Consider the following 11,178-nt stretch of genomic DNA (forward strand, 5'->3'; position numbering starts at 1 on the left):
TAGCCGTAGGCAAGCGCCATTCCTCTCATTCATCCCAACGAGATCGCGATCTGACCTCCACTTTTTCGCCACGCTGCTTTCTCACGTCAAAATTTTATCTCCCCTTTGATTACCACCACAGCGTGATATCATTATTACGGTAATTCGAGGCAAGCTCTTTCAACGATATTAATGATCCTAGTCGATCCGCTATCTGTTATTACTTAATTAATAAATATAGAATGTCCCGTGTCTGCTACTGTTTGCGCAATTAGCAAGATTCTTTGTTGTGCACCTACCTCTCTTATATATCATCTTTTCTATTAATTCCGATTTTTTATATGTTCCATTGATTGTCATGAGTTTGCAATTGGATCTTGCGTAACCACTTAAGTATCGAGTATTTGACGTGTCATGAAGTTTCTTTGTCAGTGGCGCGTGTATTTACATGCAGGACTTAGTGTTAAGTGCGTACACGAGGAACATAATGACTCTAAAGTTTCTTTTCTTTATTTGTAACAAATCATGCTCCTTAATTTTTACGATTCTTAAATTGTTCTTAACTTAAATATACAACAAGGGCAGAAGATCTTCAATGCCGTAATTTATGAATGTTAAAGTATCACATATTTTGTAATAAAAAATATATTAAATTATTAACTTAATTTAATTTAAACAGCAATTTCTTATACTAATAATATATGTAGACATATAATATATATATACATGTCTGATATACATATGTCTCCTTAGATGTAGATATACATGCAAATAGGCAGAATATAAAAGATAAATTATTATCAATAGTGTAATATATAATTTAAGTAGATTGTTTTACTTATAAAATTATTTAAAAAAATTTTAATATAAATATTAAAATAAAAATGTATTTATTATTGTACCTATAAATTATAGAGTTGTGACTATTACAAATAATTCTCGTGTAAAACAACGCATATCTCTATATTTATCTGTTTGGTAATTACAAAGACTTCATTATTATAACAAATATAATAAATATCGTATATTAATTAAAATAATACGAATTTTGATTGATATATACCTTTATATAAAATATAAATTAAGTGCCATTGATAAATAGATAATTTTTTCAAATATATTTACATTTTTAAATGATTATTGCATACATCATTAAAATAATATAATTTAAGAATCAATTTGTCGTTTCTTGTTAAAATTGACAAAGAAATTCTCGTGCCGCGCGCCGCTTGTTAAAATTGACAAAGAAATTCTCGTGCCGGCTGCGCTTTTTTGAAATTCATGCCGCAAAGCAGAAAGAGAAAAAGAAGAAGACATGGCTTCATAAATCTGCGATCTGAAGAAATACCGTACAAATCAAGTTTAGGAGGCTTGTGGAAGTGTGACCTTTCATTAGAATCGTTGAGTGTGAATATAGGGCGGTACTAATAAAAAATATCAGCATTTGATGTTTCTCTCAGTATGTTTCTCTATTAGCTTTAAACAGACTCCCGTGGTGTCGACGGTCGAGCATCGTTTTCTAACTCCGGGAGTCTTGACCACCTTAGATCCACCTTTGTGGATTCTAAAGCCGCATTCTAAAGCTAATAACATTATGGCTTTTATTAATCTTCTTTTTCCCTCTTTTCCCCTCTCTCTAACAATTAGATGCTGAATTCGATGGTACCAGTTAAAATGCCTACTTTTATAAAGAAGTGGAAGGTGGAAGTTTGGTTTACTGTTGCGCGTTTATGCTTGTTGGGCGGCACGCTTTGCCGAGGCATGAGGCAAAGAGGGTGGGAAGACTAAAAGGAGACACCCACCCTCGCAGGAGGACGACATAACTTCACGTCTAGCCCTTAACCTACCCCACCGGCGAGAGATCGTATGGGATTTTTGAAGTTAAACCGGATCGAGATTATGTGGCTCGATATCGTTCACGACGGCGATGGAACGCGGTCTATTCTTTAGGGGGTTAACTGGTTTTGACAGCCACCGTAGTTAATACTTTTATGCATACCGCTCCGTCATCGTCACTTCCACTTTCTCAGACACTCCTCTGTTAAGTTCAAAATAGCACTGTTTGCTCGTGACTACCGCGACTAATTTTTTATTACGGAGAATTAACCGAATATTTTTCAATTTTTTAATAAAAGATACGATCATTGTGTTGTAATCAAATAATTATCGATTTTAATGAAAAAAAAATACGAACAAATACGTGGAAAAAACTGAAGACAAAATATTGCAATTGCTTACTTAAAAAAGGGTATGTAAAAAAGAAGAATGCAAGATAAGAGCTGAGTGAAGATGAAGGGAAAGTGAAGGAAGAAAGAGATCAATCAGAGTGCCGTTGCATCCCTCCTCTCCTCCCCCATAAAAGAAGCCTAGTTCTGTTTCTTGCGTGTTCGTGTGCATCCGTGTCCGATCGTGTTTCACGAGGTTTTAGTATATGTCCCTCGCGGGTCCGACAACTCAATAGCCACACACAACACCGAGGAACAAGACGCTCTCAGATTCGTCGTGTTTGGTCCCGACGATGAGTCCCCGGGGCTACTCAGGTAGGCTCCACCTAAATGACGAGGATAGCCTCCAACGTTCGTTCTCTCTCTCTCTCTTTCTTTCTTTGGCACACAGCCTTTTCGTCTCTCACCTGAGAGTTAGAATCTTCTGTCGGACACCCTCTAGCCTCACTGGCAGTCGACATTCTCACGCTAATTGGCCGGCAGTGCCCTCCTTGTAATTTCATTAAGGGGGTCTCGTGCCCGCGGTGAGTTTAAGGCCCCGCCAACGCGCCTGCCTCCCCTTCGTCTCTCTCTCTTTCTCCTTTCCACTAGATCAAATATTTGCCAGGTTTGATGGCTTTACAGAGTCGAACAGAGTCGTGAACCGAAGAATTGGAAGCCGGTATATATACCTTGAAGATACTTATATTCTCATATACCGCCAATCCGTCCGGACTAAACAACCATTCCACGTCGTTTTTTCTTCATTTAGTTTTATTAATTTTCTTCCGTGTCGATCAATAGGCAAAATCTTCTGCCTTATTGTTTGATAAATGGAATCTGTGGAAAAAGGCGAAAATACTGCGGATTCTTTAATCATTAATAAGCTCAACACAATGTCTCTCCACCGTCTCATCAGCCGACAAAAGGATGCATTGTTTGCTTTGGTGTCTTACATTCCGCCTCTTTTAGGTAAATAATATACTGCGATAATGGAGTTAGACTACACAAGATCTCCTAACCTCGAGATCTCTTTGGGGGTCCGACCCGAACTCCAGGTGAGGTCCTAAATGGCACTGACATTGGCGGCAACAGAAAGTTCGAGTAACTCACCATTTCTATCGAGATTTCCAATTATTTTATCTTCATTTGTCATCCTATTATATTTTTGCTTATTTTTTATTCATATAAGATTATGTATTTTACTTTAACAATTTGTTATCAATGCGAGATCACAATCCAGGACAATAATCTTCCCACCTTCCCTTGGAAAATACTATTTTAAGTGTGATATTTTTATCTTTATATACATACTATCTACTTCAGTTTTTAACTGAAAAAAATACTGTTGGAGAGTTACTAATTATTTGCTATCCATATCCTTGGTTTGGTTCGTCATACATATTTAGCTAAGTAGCATGTATTATTGTTAAGTAGCTTTTCTCGTTATTAATAATATTGTTATTTTTCCTATAAGAATAGCACAATATTATTTTCTCTTATTAATATTCAATTATTAATATTATTTATAAATTTGCGATTATTGGAAGGTATTGAAAGCAGAAAAGAGAAATATACAAAAACATTATAAAATGAAGTTTGCAATAATACTCGGCTCATTAGTTTTCATGTTAAGATCGAATGGATCCTCGTGTCGGATCGTGTGAACGAACGATGTGAATGTTTGTCGCCACGAAAGGTCTCGCGAATGGGCGATATATGACTTCCTATCGACTTGACTTTGCCAACAGTCAGCGTCATCGCCGGGCTCACGAACCTCTTTACGGTTTCCCAAGAGAAGAATCACCAGCAAGGTCTCATGGGCGGTCGTTTCGAATGCCTCTTGGTGAACAATGTGCCAGGGTGTGCATACAATTAACCGGCGCGTTGTCGACTTTGCACGTCCTGTGTAATTGCATCGCGTTTTGCTACGTTGTATGAGCCTCCTCCACGTTCTTTTTCACGGTCTATGTGGCCCAAACGTGCCTGAGCATACGATCTGCTTGCTAGCGGAATCGCGAGTCACCATATTCTCACCCCGACAACTGGCGAACATGCATGGATAAGAATTCTTCGCTTAATCGTTGCGTTTCCTCTTTCACATGACAGGGTCATAAGCTTTAATAATTAACATTGTCGATCATGCACAATTCATGAATTATTATATCGTTTCATTAATACGTAATATGTAAAATAAAAAGAAATACTTGAATTAAATAATAATGTATATTCTGTTAAAAGTAAACAGCTATTTTTAATATTTTTCATTAACTTTAGATCGATTGCGCAGTGGTATTTGCAATTATTTTACTACAATAATCTTAATTATTTAAATTCTATTTGTGCTAGATATATGTGCTAGATAGAAAAAGTGAATCACAAATCCATTTATGTTATACGAGTAATTTTCTTTTTACTTTTATTTTAGATTATACATATCGGCGATTCTCATCCTCAATCTAAAGACCATCGCATTAGGATGCTTGTAAAAACATTTATTAATGTTAAATCTATTATGAGAACCGGAGATACCAAATTATTTTGATGATACGGAAGAAATCTTTTGGGGTATTAATTTCGTTCCATGTAATTTTATAAGTGGTTGGCGCCAGCGGACTGAAGCTTCTCAAATGACCGGTCGGCGTTTTTTTCAGATTGTCGGCAAGTTAAAAATCGGGGCACTGTTGTAGATCTCGTAGATCTTGGGAGAAGCATCCATAACTGACGAACCGTGAAATCGCAATTTGCCCGCAGATTATGTTTGCCGATCGCCGAAGTTTGAGAAGCGTGAAACCGAGAGGGTGGAGCGTGACGCCACTTGATGTCGCTACTCAAGTAGCACGTGTATTTTCACACTATTAGGCTTGTTAAAAACGTTGTAACATAAAATATTCGAGAATGCATCCAATTAAAGAAAAATGGAACTCGACATATGCAAGCGAGTATATTGTGATTGGATTGTTAACGTGATACTGTTACTGTTATTGTATAAAAAAAAGAAATTTTAATGATGTTATGTAATACGCTTTTATTAGATATTCGGACATTATTATTGTAACCATTGTAGATGTATGTAATATCCAGAAATTTGTTAATTTTAATGTATAAATGATTATATGTATATACGTTAAATATTATGAGAGATTTTTGTGACATTTAAGACATTTATTATAACAAAATAATCTGCTTGTGCATGATAAAAGAAATATTCAAACTGCTACATAAGCCTTCAAGAAACAGCATTACAATTTTCATATACATAATTTTTCAGAAAAAAAAATGGCAATAATAAGTCCTTGTGTCAAAGTCCCGAGTGCATAACACGTTCGAATCTAGATGATAGAAAGACAAAAAGACTTTAATCTCTTCTACCGGGCCGCTTTATACTTTACTACTCCGACCGCTAATATATTATCGCCGCAACTGTAATATATTTGACGTGAGTGTCGGGAAAATTAAAGCAATCCTTCTGCTGGTATCGCCGGTGGTCCAGGATCGCGAGCCGAAAGCAGGTCTCTCTCATGGTAATCGGAGATGCTTGGATACAAATATGTGCGTATTAATAGAGAGCGGCTCCACAAGGAACAGGTCTCAGGTCAGTTGAGAAAAAAGTATCAATTCACGCGGATCTAGTCTTTCCCGCAAGTATGAGACGAATTAAAATTTCACTTGGATTGGAGAGACGATTTTGACCGAACGTGTTAATTCTATAGAGAAGTCACTTATCGTAAATTTATTAAAATATATTGATTGTACAGAAATCATCTGTCATTTAAACTAGAAGAAAAGATTATTCGTTTTGTGATTGAAAATCTTTATTGTTACTTGTTGATGTAATAACATCCGATTGTCAAACAGATAAGCGAATTTAGCAGATAATTATTCTAGTGAAACTAATTTTTGTAATAAAACTTGAATACTAAATTATTTTTAACCATTTCTACACTCTTTATAAATTTTTAAAAATAGATTTTATTAATTTTACTTATAAAAAGCGTTGATCTATTTGTTATATTGTTTTTGAAACAAAATATTTTGCGAGTAAAATTTTAATCTACTTATAATGGTATCAGTCGAGCAGTGAAGATAATAATGATTATGGATAATAAATGGTCATCTTTTTAGACTGATTTTATATTGCGATGATGTGGCCGACTAGTTATTTATTGAACGTCATAAAGGATTTTACGTTTACTTACTGACCAGTTTATATTTACATACGACCGTTTGCTGAAAGAAATACGATTCCATATTGCACAGAATAACTCAAAGAGCTTTTTATTATATTGGAGAAAGTTTTCTCGATGTAAGCCTACAGAAAATTATAACTCCGAACAGATATGTCAATGAGAGACTCCCTGTCTCGTTTCACTTTTTACAAGCAATGAATAAAGGCAGCTAACCGTCTTTGCTATTCATTCCCTTTTTTTGAAGATATTCCCACTCCTTGAAGGGGACACTCACTCTCTGGTATAACATAGAGCTCACTGACACAGCTTCCCGAAGTAAGGAGTAGGGAGGATTGAGAAAAAAAGGATGAGAGAGGGTACAAGACAGGATAGGAGAGGACTAAGACCCCCCACGGTAAAACCTCGCACTTTCCCACATGTGGGTGATCTCGTTTTATCCTGCCGACGAGATCTCTCCTCACCTATGCATATTTTATGTCGTGCTTTCGGAAAATAAAACTGTGAAATAAGTCTGAATTCCCAAGGAAAAATTTAAATTTATACAGAGTATAAGTTTATATTTATAAGTTTAAATTTATTTTAGCATCTCTTTTTTATCATTCTATCTACTATCTATACCCATTTATGCAATAGTAAAAAAATGAAGGAATTATTAATAGAAAAAAGAAACTTAAATCGATTATCATATCGACTTAATCATACGTTCCACGATTCATTTAAGTAATACAAACATGATCTAGTCTCAATCAGACCTCACGATCTTGTAATGCATATCTCGAAACAGCTTTCCTGTTTCAGCCGGACCTAATGTGACTCTTTGGAATTCCTGTAGGTTGTTTCGCAAATGTTAACATCTGATGGTCGACTATCGACAAGATCAAGAATGTTATTCATTCAATATGTTATCGAGATAATAATAATTCATTCCTTATCATTGTACTTTTTCTAAAAAGGATATAGATGAAAGACAAAATCATATTGTTAACAATATAATTTTCTGTCTTCAATGTACATGTCATAAACTTAGAAGGACACGAAGATGCTAAGGAGTTATGAGTAGGAATAAGAAGATAGAGGATATACCTTTGAAATCAATTTCTACAAACTCAGACGAGTTTTATGATCTGTTAAATTGTTCTTATGATGATGGACATATAAAAATCTGCAAATTATTGTCTTATATGATTATATTGCTTCGTGAATAATTCATTTAACGATATAATAAACAAAAATATAACAATTTTATCAAAATGGGTCTATACAGATCTCTCTATACAATACAAAACTATAAGACAAAAAAGTCAGAATTTTAATACAGAATTTCTGCATCATTTACTTATGTGGTTTGTTATGAATTCATATATTTATTATTTCTATAATTTCGCGCTTTTCATAATTTTCAAGCTATTATCGCAGAGAATCAGAACGCTCGGAAGGGAAAGAACGTTCTAATCAATGAAGAATCGTCGTGGTTGCACGTGTGCATCCGAGGGGAACGGCAATAAGGGTGTCGCCGTTCGAAAAATGAGAATGCATTACCTCGACGCCTTCTCTCAGAGTTCTCGGCGAGATCGACGTTGGTGGCTCGGCGGATAGCACCGGCGTCTGGATCTGGACGCTATTACCAAGGCAGAAGCGACCAAGAGAGCGTCCCAGAAGCGCGATGGGGAAGAGGGCTTCTCTCCTCGCTCTCGGCAAGGCATTCCAAAACAAAGAGCCGCGATGCTGGTTCAACGGTGGACAATATGTAAATCAGCGGCTGGCCGTGGTCACGATGTCGCGACCTCGCTATCCCGCTTCGAGCTACCTTCTTCGCCACCGCCGCCACTACCAGCTCGACTACTTCCCCTAAGAGTCTAGAAGATGTGTAACCATGCGTAATGGTCGCTGAAATTTTTGTTCGTGAGAAACATTATGGAGATAATTGAGAGTGAATTAGAAAAGAAAAGAGAAATTATTTTCATTGTTTTGTGTTAAATATACCTAAAGCTGGAGATCTTATTTACTTCACTAATTAAATATATAATAAACATCTAATTAATACTTAAAATGTTAACTTACACCAATGAAAACTTAATTTAAGTTGATTATATAAGTCTATATAAAATTCTGAATTAAAAAAATATATTCTTTAAAATTATATTCTTAATACAATTTATATTTCTATATAAACGTTTTTTTTTTAACGGAATAAGTGATATATATTAAACAAAAGTATTGTTATAACGCAACGTTGCATGATAAATTACTTTCTTGCACTGCACTTTACGCTGGCAACTTTCGAAAGCGATGTTCAATCAATTTTGGTGCATCGTTTGAATTGAAATCATCTCGCATATCCATGCGGATACGGCTGATGATGACGCATGCACCGGTCAGGATGGCTTTAGTTCCCATGCATTTCGCGAGAACGATCGACGATATACCACGACTCCACGGTCAACTTCTTGATCGTTCCTATCTACAGCAATTAGCTGTTAAAAGTGTTCGTGTGTTTTACCGGTTATCGCCGTCCCACCCACGTGCCCGAATCCGCACGTTATCTCGCGACAAAATGCATCTCGTTCGACCGGAACAACTTGCCGAAAACGATAGCCCCGAGCTGCTGCGGTAAAAACGTCGACCGTGTCGACGATACGTTGCAAAAGAGCGGTATTTCCATAATGCCGATCGTCCCTCTTCATTCGACGCTGCGTCGAATTCTTCTTTTTCCTTTCTTCCGACCGATATCTGCGTCGTGTTCACTCTTCTAGGAAGCGGTCTCACAGTTCCCATGAACGGTACCTCTTTTCTCTGAAGCCATCTTACCGTTGACCGAGAGAAAACGCGTTGCAATCGCTAACATGGGAAATAATTCCAATTCGCGTTTTCTATGCTTGTTATGTAACGTCTCCTACTTCTTGTTTTTATTGCAATAACATTCAAGAGAATATGCATTATCATCTTTCGTTACTTTTTTGTAAGTATTCATTCTGAACAGATAATAATTAACTTTCTCGCATACATTAACAATTTTACACGGAATATGTCTAACTTTTTTAATATTCTGTATACGCACCTATGTTTATGTTTAATTGTAGTTTACCAGAATCTTTTTTCAATGAAAAAAGAATTGAAACAATTACATATAAATTTATTGATCGAAGAATTTAACACATATCGTAATGCCAAATAACTTAATTCATTAAGATATATAACGAAAAGAATTAGAAGTAATATTCGAAACATGATATGCGTATGAAAACGAATAGTTCAAGCAACCGCCATTAATATCTATTTAACCATGATGAGAGACATGCATGTGTGTGTTTTGTTGACGAAATAAGGATAGACCCCTTGTACTAGCCTATCGGCTAACAAGGCAAAATTAGTCGTGAAATAACTCTAGACTGTTTTAGAACGTGGTACCCATGGTAGGAGGGCGAGGGATGAAACCTATTAGCACAGCACCGCCCCTCAATCAGCAGTAGTTAAGAATGACTGTGTGCCATGCTCGTTTTCCTCAGGTTATTCTGATTGGCGAATACAAAAAATTCACTCTCCGCACTCTTTCGCCAGTATCGGAGAAAAAATCAATGGGCTATGATTACTTTATAAAACGAATATCGTACAAATGCAAAAGTATATATGTTATTTTATACTTTTTGTGAACATTTTACAATTTTTCTAACAATAAAATAATACCTGAGTAACAATATATACGTATATTGTAAGGCGCTAGTAAATAATTGTATGATATACAATAAGTGACATTTTGATGGCACAGTCGATTGTCTGTTTCCAAGGGTAAGCCGCAGTAACCTGCGAAAACTACTCAACTTTTGAAACCTTTTGTCTTGACATTATTGAAAGTTGTCTTGAGGGTCACTAGAAACTTAGCGGGAGAACGCCTTCAGGTATTCGAGACGAATAGCGACGAGGCGAGGACGAAGAAGGACAGGGCGAGTTACATAGCGGGTGATGAAGAAGAATGAATAGTGAGTGACGAAGAGAGAGAGAGAGAAAGAGAGAGACTCCTTGTAGCTGTCCATGCGGGCGCACTATCCTAATTACAACGAGGTCTGGTATATTTCTTTTTTTTTTCGAGTTGAAAGGAGCCGAAGTATTTGCCCGAGGCAACGGCGGGGGCTAGATTCCGGACCACTCTCAGGACTCATTTGGAGCGAAGTGCAAAAGGATCACCGGTCGGCACATCGCCGCCGTTGATGGAGCAACTGAGAAACGTGAAAGAATAGTAGTAGGAGGAACGAAGAAGAGGTAAAGCGTGTTCCGTAGGATAAAAAACGTCGCAGTTTTCCCAGCCATTCATAGCGTTGACCGATCTTTTCGGCCTCTTCTCACGTCTCATTCATATCTCGCCCTGTGAGATTCGATCGTCGATCCCTACCTGCGCCACCGGCGAAGACACTGGCGCACCATTCTTCTTTGATGCTCCTTTCCGATGGTATGTATGCGCCGGACTTTTCGAATTCCATTGCAGGAGATTCACCGACCGCCATCGATGTCTTACTCGTTTAACAAATATGTTTCTGGACTTCGGAGTCGAAGTCGTCTGATGCAGTTATTACAGTGTCTTACTTATTACATTGTATATAATTATTATAATGTTGTCTGCAATTGGAATTATTTTAATAACTATAATGTATATTTTTAAAAATTCTAATTTTAACAATATATATTATGTATATTGTTGGCTGTAGTATAAAGAATGCTGAAAAAAATTATTCTCCAAAGAGAAACTTATAAAAAGTTTTCCTTGGTACCGTATTTTACTACACGCCGAAGAATATAGTACTTTTTTTACA

The 11,178-nt window shown here is 36.5% G+C and overlaps 1 protein-coding gene and 1 long non-coding RNA gene across 2 annotated transcripts in view; both read left to right on the plus strand.

The window, feature by feature from the left end:
• Positions 1-5,320, plus strand: part of LOC139769300 (uncharacterized) — a 58,130-nt gene extending 52,810 nt beyond the window's left edge. Inside the window, exons 2-3 of the long non-coding RNA XR_011717515.1 lie at positions 4,612-4,751; positions 4,838-5,320. This is a non-coding gene — a long non-coding RNA (uncharacterized lncRNA). The remainder of the gene's footprint in view (positions 1-4,611; positions 4,752-4,837) is intronic.
• LOC139769304 (A-type potassium channel modulatory protein KCNIP1) overlaps positions 1-11,178 on the plus strand; it is a 340,210-nt gene that overhangs the window by 138,443 nt on the left and 190,589 nt on the right. The window lies entirely within an intron of this gene.

This window comes from Temnothorax nylanderi, unplaced genomic scaffold (genome assembly GCF_030848795.1).
Source record: "Temnothorax nylanderi isolate EJ_2023f unplaced genomic scaffold, tnyl_v1.0 TNYL_tig0021_pilon, whole genome shotgun sequence".
Lineage (NCBI taxonomy): Eukaryota > Metazoa > Arthropoda > Insecta > Hymenoptera > Formicidae > Temnothorax > Temnothorax nylanderi.